The following is a 12,317-nucleotide window of genomic DNA, read 5'->3' as shown; positions in this document are numbered from 1 at the left end:
TACAATCACAGTTTAATTTTTGTCTTTATTCAACTTCAAAATATTGTTGCTTCGTCCAAAAAAAATTGATTCAACGTCAAAATTCATGAAAGAAACCCAAGTGTGTTTATCATAAACTCGAAAAAATCTATATATTTGGAAATGTATGTAAATTGAAATTTGAATTTATATTTATTGATGTTACGTTACCAATGTAAAGTGAAAAAGGAGGGAACCCAGAACAGAACCCTATGACCACGAGTTATAACCCTCCAGTCACATGCTCTATCCCTCACCTTCACACATTGTTATCGTCCAATAAAATTAGAGTCAACCAAATCAAACATCAATCCCTTAATTTGATTACAAGAAAGGCCTAATCCATTTTGATTAGTACAAACTCAGTCAAAGGCCTTAAAAAATAAAAGTTTGCTAAAGTTTTAATTTTGTTTTTCAATTAGTAAATATTTTATTTATTTAGTAAATAAGTAAAAGGTTTTAAAGAATATTATTTTGATTAGTAAACACAAATTATGGGAATGGTCAGTGGGAGTAAAGTTCAACGATTTAGCATTGTGGGAGCATAAATGGAGTGTAAGGAAAGTAGATGGAAAATTGGACTTTTGAGGAATACAAATTTAAGGTTATTCAAACAAGGGAAATACAAACAATATATGACTAACAATACTGCAGCAACAGTTATTACTATGAATGTTTAAATATTACCCATATTAGTACTCTGCATATTTCAAGATATTTAAAATGGGTTCCGCATTCTTTGTTTAAAGATGTTTATTGATGATGGAAGGTTTGATAAGACGAAGTATGGTTTCGTATAGTTTACCTTGTAGAAGAAAGAATTAGGGGTGTTTTATAAAATAAGTATGTCTTTATAATATTGCGGCCTTAATTATGCGCTTCAGCCGTATTTTTATAATTATATCTTGGCCGCTTCAGGCAACTATTTATAAAACAATAATGAAGTCGTTGACTCTGTGTCGGAATTAGCATGAAGCGGTATTATTACAAGATAATTTCAAGGAGGATTCCACTGTATTCTTATTTTTCTTACAGTGATTAAAGAGGTGGATATCAATAAATATTCATTATTTGATGTTTGTGTCTGGAGAAAACATCAATAGAGTAAGTGTACAATAGTTTATTCTTTCTTTTACATTAAATGTAACTCATTACTCGCACGAACTTACAGCCACATCTTTCAATTCAAATGGAATTAACACGTTGAATTCATTTGATTTTATGTTACCCAAGAATGTAATCTTTAATATAGTTCAGACGATGGTGCAATCCTTATTACTGATTTGACTCCAGTAGGGCGAGGAACCAACATTCTTCCACAGAACTATGTCACCTTATTTCAATTTTCATGTGCTGTTTTCATACTAAACACTGAGGCAATCAGTTACAAAGATTGGGCTGTACGTGACTCTCTGGGAGAGATAACAATTGATTTACTGATCAGAGCGCAGACCGTGTGCTACTTGAAACGGTAGTTCAGACTAGAGTTTAATAGCTAGAGTTCATAGCTCACGATTATACCTTACTGTGGATCTAGCTCATCACCTTAGTAACCAATGTTTCTATAGAAACTCTGCTGAAGCTCTGTTGAATTTGGGAAAGTAATTAAATCTATAATTAAATCTAAGTCGAAATATACAAGTCTGCGCTATGTATTGATAATTGTTTAAGGTAAGTATTAAAATTTAATTTACAAATAGGTATGTACTTTTTCTAAGATTTCAGAACGTTTTTGAAATCAGTTCAAACTGGTCTCTATTGTAAGGGATATCAAATTATTAGAAGACCGAAATTCGTTACTAAAGATAATCCACCTTTCAAACGTAGGAAAGGAAGTATAACAATAAAAATAATACTACGAAGCATATCGACTGTCTGGTCACGCGGTGGTATCTCGTGAGCGGGTAAGGATTTCTGCTCCCATGCAGCTGCTAGACAACAGGAAGTGATTATAATTTTAATACTTCCCACCAAACACGCCGATACCAAAATATTGGTATTCACTAATCACCAGTGGGGATTCGCAATAAGCGTGGTTCAGGAAACGGAGAGGGATGCTCCAAATACAAAACCCTCGAGTGGAGGGAGGTCTGGGCAGTCAGCTGTAGTTCTCACGAAGTCGCGCTAGTTAGATGAAAAAGTGGCGTGTGCGGTAGTGTGTTCGTTTGCGGTGAAATACTTTAGGCGTAAAGTGTCTTGTGCACAATAAATATGTGAGTTAAGAAATTTTGTATCTAATTATAATAAAACAACATTAGGTAATATCCGAGTTTTATCAATTTATATTAATACTCCTCATTTAAATTTTAAAAGTAATTATATTTAAAATCAATAAATTGAAAGATTGTTTGCACAGATAAAATTAATAGTTTGTTATAAAAACATATATTTATGAATTCAAAACAAGATGTAAATTGTTCTTAATTTGGACAAGAAAATTATTCCAGTTAATTACGCAAAGATGTATGAATTGTTTAAATATTTAAAGATACAGATTTGTTCATGCTTAGTTTGTATATGGAATTTATTTAAAAAAATAAAAATATGGAACATAATGTTTGAAATATAACTTATTGATAGAAACAATTATAAAAAATTCTTCAAGATCAATAGTATTATTATGTGTAATGATATACTTTTAATCTTAAATAATGTACGAAAACTATTACAAAGAAATTATATTTTGAAGTAAAATAAAATATGTTATTTCATGCGATTGTATTGAACTGCCGATCGAGTCTATTTATAAAACAGCCAAGCAGATATGTATGCATATATGTATGGGTGTTTATAGATATACATGTTTCATAGTCAAACTTTACGGGATAAATTCATTCCAATCTCTAAAAAAAATACAGTCTTACATGCCACAACCTTACACTACCTTTCTTTGGAAATATTTAACGAGGCTAATAACAAAGTGTTTTTTATGGACGCTCGTCGGTGCTTAGTAAAATATGCGTGTTTAATAGTATGCTCGCAATGAAATTGAAGAATAACCAATTAAATCATTCTTGCTTACCCAAAAGTACGTTGGAAATAATAATAGAATTTAAAAAGTTTTTTGCTGTCCGAATTTTTGTATTATAATTAAGATATAATTTCCTGTAACTGCACAATTCAGTTGATTTAGTTATTATAACAATGATGCAGCCATCATAATTATTTTAGTGCAAAAATATGAATACCAGACTCATGTCATGCTAACAGGTGGTATATCAGCACGTGAGACTATTAGATAAATTAAAAAGACCAGTTTTATAAACAATAGCACGTTTTGATCAATGTTTCGTTCCAGAATTATATTTTATCCAGTTCTGTATTTTCGTGCTGCTGAGATGCAAATACCTACGTGAATAAAAACAAACCAGGGATATTCTGCTGTGTTGGGCATTCGTACCATTAGTGTATGTAAAACCATAAATTTACCACGCCCTTTATTGACCATTGGCAGCAATAACAGCAGCCACTAAGCTGTAAATGAAGCTACCCTGTTGAATACTTAACGTAGCGTGCCAGTAATGGTAATGTAGCTAAATTGGGTTTAGTATGCTTCACTATGGCGGTGTTAACTTAAACTTAATTTCCCATTTACAGGTTAGTTCTTAGTTAAATTCTAGTTATGGATATTTAATTTGTCTAATACCTGTATACCACTTTTACATTTAAAACACAATTATTAAATTTTAAGTTACTTTACAGCTTAAGTAACGTAGAGCAAAAAATATTTTTTATAATTGAACTCAATATTAGGCGGTAAAAGTCGTATAAGATTGTATCCTCCATTAATGTAAATTTTAGTAAAACATGTGATTAATGTTAGAATAAGTAACATGGTCTGGAAAGCAATGAAAGTTGTAATAACTAATTATATGATTTTCACGTTACAAATCCCGTGGTACTGGAGAATATTATTTAGTTATTAGTCACAAATTAATTAAACACATTAATACTGTAGGTCCACATATGGTAGTTATAGTATCTCTGCACCGGAATAATGACATTTTATTTTATGTAATTTTAATGGATAAGTTATCATTTTACATTACTTGATATAAACTGGTATGGACTAAGCCAACGTTTATTCAATAAAATATCCATAAACATTTTTACTATGATTTATGGATTAATTGGATTTCCAAACTGTTGTGTATACCATAGTTTTATCTCTAGGTCTGATGCCCTTGACTCTTCAGTGTTCCAAATAATTTGTTATCGTTTCTTCTAAAGAGCGCTTATGAAAAACTGTTGGAACTGTATTTAATCATTCAGCTGCATAAAAAGAGTTCATACAATGGCCCTGAAACTTTATATTAGTATTCGCAGAAAGTAAGTTCATGCCAGGTGTAGTGAGACACAAATTTATAACTAGATTTGTTAATAAATTAGATAAATTTTAACATAGGGAAAACAAAAGACATGTTAGAAATGTATTCACACGGTGATTCTAAAGGGAAAATTAATCCTAGAGAAAACAAAAGTATTAGTAAAGATTTTAATTTTATTGTCTATATAGTACCTAAAGATTGAACAAGTTTCCTTATACCGAAATAAGATTTTCATATCGAAAGTTTTCGTTTAGTTGGTGTGATAAGCGTGCTTGTGGAAAGGCGGTTAAAAGTTTTGATTGCTTTCCTTCTGCTCACTTTTCAATATAGACGCTCCATTCTCATCAGTCCGTTACACTTAAGTAATGGAAATTGATGTGTTATTTGTTTCTAAAGTATTATTGAGATCCTAAAAATTATGAACCAGATAATGATTTGCGTACTTCCACATTTTAAAAGGCTTAATCTGGTGTAAACTACCTATATCTGTATATTAGTATATTAAGCCAATTTCAAGTTGTTTAATAAAATAGAAAACAAAGTTGATTGTAAACTTAGGATGCTATAAAAACCACTAATTATATCTTTACTAACCGTATTTTGTTATATTTTGGGACGTTCAGACTTTGAAACGTATATATAATAACCGACTAATTTGAGAACTATATTTCTTTGTGACCCGTTAACCTCAAACCACTGTTTTGCTTGTTTTAAAATATTCTCCAGATCGAATTTGAATATGTTTATTTATATAGGAAAGAAACTCATTCTGAATACTCGCAATCAATTTCGTCGTATACAGGAAAGCCCGAATATGGTGCAAAAATTTCTTTAGTTTATTATTAAAACTCAGTGTTTAAGTAGTCTTTTGTAAGACATATACTGTTCCTAATTCTAATAAAGTATAAAAATTATCCCAAAGTTTTATGGATGAAGCAGGCCTCAGGAATGAATTAAAAAGTAAATAATTGTAAAGTGGTTGCAGTTTTCACGAAATTGACGTTAGTGCCCAAAAGTGTAACAAAACACATCTGTTGGATTACAGAATCAATACCGTTACATTTCTAGAATATGATAACTGTTGAAACAGTCCATCAAAATAGCTTACGTGTTAAGTGTTGGGAATTTTATTTTACCACAATTCAATTTTTAATTGGGTAAACAAAAACATTGCATTTGGGAAAATGTGGTTATTCATTGAGAAATAAATACTGATAAGCCCGCCCCTTAATACCAGTGCAAAGCCTTTTAAATCTAGGTAAGCAGTTTCTTTTATTTATGTTCGCGTTCTCAAGAAAAAATTAACGCAATTTTATGAGCGTTGTACACTGGAACGTACTTTGCTGATTTCTTACTTAATAGATGTTCTGTAGGTTATTCTCTTTGTGTGTTATTCTTCAGATTTTTTGTCTTATTTACGATCTAAATAAATAGAGGAATAAATTCATTAACTTAACTTAAAGAGGTTTTTTATTATTTTTAAGACGATTATACCGAATAGACTAATCATATGGGGTTGGAGATCTCTGAGGTCATAGTAATACTAAATACTGGTGGTGTTTACTCAAAATTATAATGAAATTAAATGATATCTGGGAGGTGAGTATATTAATTCCAATGTTCTTTGGAATTTTGCCTATGAACTTAATCATTAAAAAAAAATTTAAAATTGACTACCCTTAACATAAATGTCGGCACACTCGCGTGGCGTCGGCATATTGGCTCACAATTTCAGCTGTAGTCACAAAAAAAGAAGATTAGAAGACCGGAAGTCTAAAAAGTGAATACTGGAAGAGTACTCGAAGTTGAACAAGAAATTTATCTCGAAGTTTTACTCACAATACTTAGTGTCGCCTAAAACAAATTCGGGGCAATATTAGTCATTTATCAAGACAACTTATAATGACGCCGTGGTCTCGTCAGAAGGGCATCACCATAACTAATATCTGTACTATGTCAAAAAAACATATTCATAAGTTAGTTACTTTAATATTTACAAATCCACTTTATATAACATTCAAAACAGATCTGTCTCACACGAAAGGGCTAATTTATAACAACGAAAACATAAATTTTACCTACGTACAATACGTGCGTTGAGTTGCTTGGTAGCAAGAGCTTGAACTACAAAGTTCAAGAGAGAAAACATTACAAAATAAAAAATATATAACGCAACTGAATAATGGTACGCGGTAAGCAACCAGAAATACGTATTAATTACAATATATGCAGCTACATTTGTCACTGTGAGATTTAAAATGTTTTCAAATATTTGTAATATAAATATTTACATACGTGAGTTAATATTAAGGGATTAAGATGTACTGCAAGTCGTTATACGATATTCATTATAAGTTGGATAAGGTGCGCACACTTAGTTTACTCGTATTATAAGAACGGCTGTGTGCAATTTTTTGAGCTTTAGTAAACATTTCATTTCTGTCTATCTGTCTTTCGGGCGATATTTCAAAAACAACTTACCTATAGAGTTAAATTGTGCATAAAGCTGTACCGAATGGACGAAACACATGGGATTGGATACTGCTGAGGTCTTAGTAATGAATACTCGATTTGCAAAGTTTACTTATTTCTTTAATTGTGGCAGACATATAAGCACCGCTTCTAGATGTTATAATAATATAATGTATTGTCTCGTTGCTGCCAAATAGAGTGATAATAAACTAAATGATATCATGTGGATGTAATGGTTACAATGTTCTATGGAATTTTTCATATGAACTTAATAATTATTAAAACTCTAAAATTGACTTCCCTTCACGCTAATGTCGACTCTCAAGCGCGGGCGTCAGCATCTTGGCTGGGCATTTCACCTGTAGTCGGAAAAAAGTGAAGATTAGTAGACTAGAAGTCAAACACATGAATGCTAGAACTTTGTACATTGTACATCAAAGTTGTAATCATAGTAATCATAAATCAAACTCAGAGACTCGAAGTAAAACTCGCCTAAACCAAAATCACGATGTCATTATCTATTATTTATCAAGACAACTTAAGATGCATGACAACGTGGTCTCGTTAAAAGGACCAGTCTATTGCCAAATAAAACATCAACCAATGTAAGTTACTTTAATATCTTACAACTTTATGTTAAATTGAAAATTAGATGTCTTGCATGAAAGGGCTAATTTAAAATTCGAAAATATAAATACTACGTACAGACAATGCTGCGAGGCGTTGCTCGGCAGCAGGAATTTCAGCTACAAAGTTTACGAGAGAAACAAAATTATTACGTGTTCCAATTAGTTTATTAATCCAGCACGAAGTTAGTTCCAAGAGCAACGGATGTAACTTATATTAACTAGTAACGAGTAACAGGGTTGCGAAAATATGTATTATATATAATACAACTAAATAATGTACAAAGATTTAATTTATAATGAGGAACATTGACTTCAATGATGGTAAACGGCACTTCATGGAGTTTGCCTGATCAATAGCAAAATTTGAAAAATGGTCTGATAAATAAGCATGATGGCAATGTGTAAATAGCAGAATAAATTTTTTTTAAGAAACTCAATACACCTATAATAGATTCAAACACGTAATGGCACATGCGGATTAAACTATCCCAAAAAATATAACATCATTTTTTAGTGGCTCATTGTGTAGACCTTTGTTATTTAAACGCTATTGTGAAAGGCAATTTAATAAATAAAATCTGTACATATCATGTGGCGATATATATGTCAATAGATTTTATATGAAAACTTTACATTTTGAACAAGAGTTCACTTCTACAAGAAAGAGTTGTATAATCTGTAATCTTTGTAATAACTTCTTTTTCATGGCTGTCTGTCCACAGCACATCTCAGAATGAAATGAGCTATATATTTGAAATGTTGTATACAAACTCAGCGAAGCCTGTTACGTTAAGTGTGGCGTTTTGGTGTACTTCTAACTTGTGTTATATGAGATCTAATAACGAACTGATTTTAAAAATGTAATATTCAATAATTTCGAGTATTATTGAGATATATTTTACGTGTTCTATCTAATTTCTCTGTAAATGGATGCGATCAGTATGTTAACTTCGTAACTGCTGATATTCTTATACGCAAACTCAGGTTAGGTACAAGAAAGGGATATGTAGTCCTAAATTCGCTTAAAAAAATAAAAAGCATTTTAATTTCATTTCATTCGCCGTTGTTATGAAGGACACAAAGATGATTGAAGTTTGGTACTACGTTGAGATGACAGAACATGTGTGAGACTATTCTCATAGATCCTCATAGATGACATGTACATTACGATTAATCACTGTAAAAAGTGCATTGTTCAGTTTTAGAAAGATTTACTTAACATATTTTAAGTGGAGAAAACAGAAGTGAGCCTGATTGTCCATAGAGATAATGGAAACCTCAAAATCATTCGGGTTTCTACGTCTTAAAAAGCCGTTATGAATAGAAACTATGATAGTGCTTGATTATATTGTCCGTAAGAACAATTAAATGAATAATAGAATATTAAGTGAATATAGAGCACGATTTAAAATAAAATTGTAATTGTAAAATAAAAATAGTAAAAGTTCAATGTAATTAATAAGGTTAAAAACAAAATTCTGTTCAATTATCCGCAAATCTAACTTATTGGAAAGAACTACTGTTATAATAAAAATTTTACCCTACCTACCAGATTTTATTCGACTATATGGAAAAACTATAGTTGAGATGTTTCTAAAAGGTACAGTGAGATATACTCGAAATCACGAGTCAAGTGCACGGTGAATGGTGGAATTAATATGCTATATGATTTGAAATGTATCAGCCCACTTGAGTAACATGAAAAAACCTTAAGTATGAGTCCTAATTGAAATATGTCAATTACAAACGATTCACGTCTTTTTACACGTTGTGGGTTAGCTTAAGTCTGCCTCAAATGCTATATGTATTTTGCACGTCTAACAAAAAATATTCCCAAAGAAACATAACAAAATTGATTACAGTGGGTTATTTAAAATATCACCCAATGAATCCAACGGTTTTAATTCCACCTTCCGTTGTTTGTTAAGGTCCCCACGCAGATCTATTCTGAGGAATGGGCATATTAAATCCAAAATATGATCGATTACCCAGTTTTGTAAATCGTAAAAATTCTCGGTATTAATACTATCATCTTCGAGAAGAATAATAGTATTAATTCTTCTCTACAGTGACCAAGAACAAGGCTAAGAGCTAAAGATTAAAAGAGAATAAAAAAGAAAAAAATATATATAAAAGGTATTTTAACTTTCTACTTTTTATACCTTCCCAAACATAAGGACGTTTGAGAGATTTATTCTCCTTTATATTATCATAATAATTTCGTTAGAGGTATTGATAATATAACTATACTTTCTAGATATCTAGATCTAAGTATTTTCCTCTTTCCCGTGATTAATGAAAGTCTCGTTTCTTTTACCTCATAAATAAATAATATTTTTAAGACAGATCTGTGAGACTGTTAACTCTCTGAATCACAAAACGATATTAGTTGAGCAGTAATGCATGTGAAAAATAACTTGAAATGTGTTTTGGACAACACAATATATAACAAATGTAAGTTTCTACAATAAAGACGCAAAATATGCTAATTGTATTGTATACTTCAATTTACAAGCTAATGCCATAAAAACACAAATTAAATGTATTATTTAATCTGCTTTTACTTACCTTATAGGTTCCAGCAAAGGGCCCGGAATGTTTATATTCGGTTATAAAATGGTTATTCTAAAACCTTGTAACAGAATTTCTTATTTTAAGTAACCGAATATTACCATAGTTACAAGTATTATTTATATACATGCGTATGTATATAAATAATACATACTCATAAAATACATACATGAATACATACAAACATACATACATGAAACGTAATCATGGCAATAAAATTTTACTATTGCCACGAAAGTAAATTTTCAAATGTCGAAGGTTATATTCCGAAGGCAAATTAAATAAAAGAGATATAAACTTTGGTGATAAATTTTTGATCCAAACTTATTTAAGGGCCCCATAACACCCTTCGCTTTTATACAAATCTTATTCACGTTATTTACCCTTATCAAATTTGGTATAGTATTGAAGAGTATTTATTCACTGTAGGTATTCGATTTTATACATTCAAAATTATATAGACTCAGAGTGTTTCACCGAGCTACTCTTTATATTAATGGGACATGTTTGCTGTTGATCTAACAAATAACTCTTCGATCCCGTAAATTATTGCCAATGCAAAATTTATAATACGTTGCTCCATATACAACCTTCAATTTTACAAGAGTCCTTCTATTTGTACAAATTAAATATCTATAGCTATTACTATTTAATATTACAATTTCCTGTACCTCGGCTAGTATTATTTCAGTAATATTTGAATTAAAAAGAAAATGCTAATGTAATGTAAATACAATTTATTCTGCTTCTTTCATTGATTGATATCTGGTACATTCCATGTTTTAAGTACACCTCAATTCAATGAGAAGTGTTAGTATTAAGGTATAACAGATTTTTCGAATTGATTATCGGATTTGTAAGTTGGTATAAAATTAGTTATCTTACAACTAGTTTGAAAAACATATACAGCAATAACTAAATAAATAAAACTAACGTATGCCAGTTATTTTATATAAATTATATATCGTAAATAGTACTGTAATCGGGGCCAAATCCATTTCCAAGCAGGAAACGTGGTGTACAATTCCATTTCGTTAACAGCGCACTATGTCAAACAAATTGACTGTCGGTAGCCCGCAAACCGCAACTGGGTCATGTCCCGAGATAATCTTATTCATTTGTATTCTTAAAATTCAAAAATAAATCTTTAAATTCTTTGTTGATTTTTTTGTAAAAATGATTGTTTGCGAATACAAACGGAGTATACATTTAAATTTAAATACGTTTTCATCTCCTAACATTTGATATCTAAAAAGTGTAATGGGTCAGAAATTGGGTTATTGTCACTATGAAACCTTCTGTATTGAAGCAAGAGGCGTTTGACCAATAACTCACGCCAAGAAATATATTTTCCTTTATATAAACTCATACATTTAATTGGAAGTTCAGTTTATCGTATACATAATAAGTTTATCAATTAACCTTATTCAGGACTTATTTCTGAATCCCTGAGTGACAAGTTTTCATCGACCGACTCAATTTAATTCTGTTAAGTTTGTTTACATCACTAAGATTTTGGAAGTTATTTCCAAGTTCTAACTATATAAACTTTGTTGAGACACCTATATAGAAGCACATAGTAAAAAACTTAAGATATTTTGTAATAATATCAGAAAATATTGATACCGTATAACCTACCAAGGTTTATACTTCTTAAATATATTTTTATGATCTTAGATAAATGGTGGACGTACAAATATTTTCAGGTTACATAAAAAGTAAATCCTTAAAATTTTAAATGTGAAAGTAGGGATTTTGTTTAAAATTCTATTAATATTATAAATTTGAAACGTTTTGAATATTATTCGGATCACGAAAGTGTGGCCTGGTAGTTTATAAGACTACACTGAAGAGAGTATTTTGAGAGTCGATAATGTTGGATTCAGTACTTAACTGCTACGCGTATGTCGTAGTATCTTTTGAATAACAGTTTAACCAATCACCGGGAACAAATGATAATTAATTGACTGATCCTGTTGAATAGTTAATCCTGCTTTTTAACCAAAAACAACATAAAAGAGTAAATATCGTAGAATTCAAAAAGTATTTTGTATCTTTTTACAAATACATATTCTTTAAAACAATTACAACAAAAAGGGCACATAGAACAAGTACAGAATCTTTCATAATAGTAATAAATGTATTTAAAGATATATTGAAAGCAGGTAGGAGATTTTTATTACATTGGAAATGCTCCCGACTCACGCTTAAGTACCATTTTACTTAATTAAATATTAAGACACTTTTAGCTGTTGAAATTTTATAAATTCTTAAAAGCTTTTGGCTTTTACCCTAATAA

This window comes from Homalodisca vitripennis, chromosome 3 (assembly GCF_021130785.1).
Source record: "Homalodisca vitripennis isolate AUS2020 chromosome 3, UT_GWSS_2.1, whole genome shotgun sequence".
NCBI classification, from domain to species: Eukaryota; Metazoa; Arthropoda; class Insecta; order Hemiptera; family Cicadellidae; genus Homalodisca; species Homalodisca vitripennis.
This window is presented reverse-complemented; position numbering follows the sequence as displayed.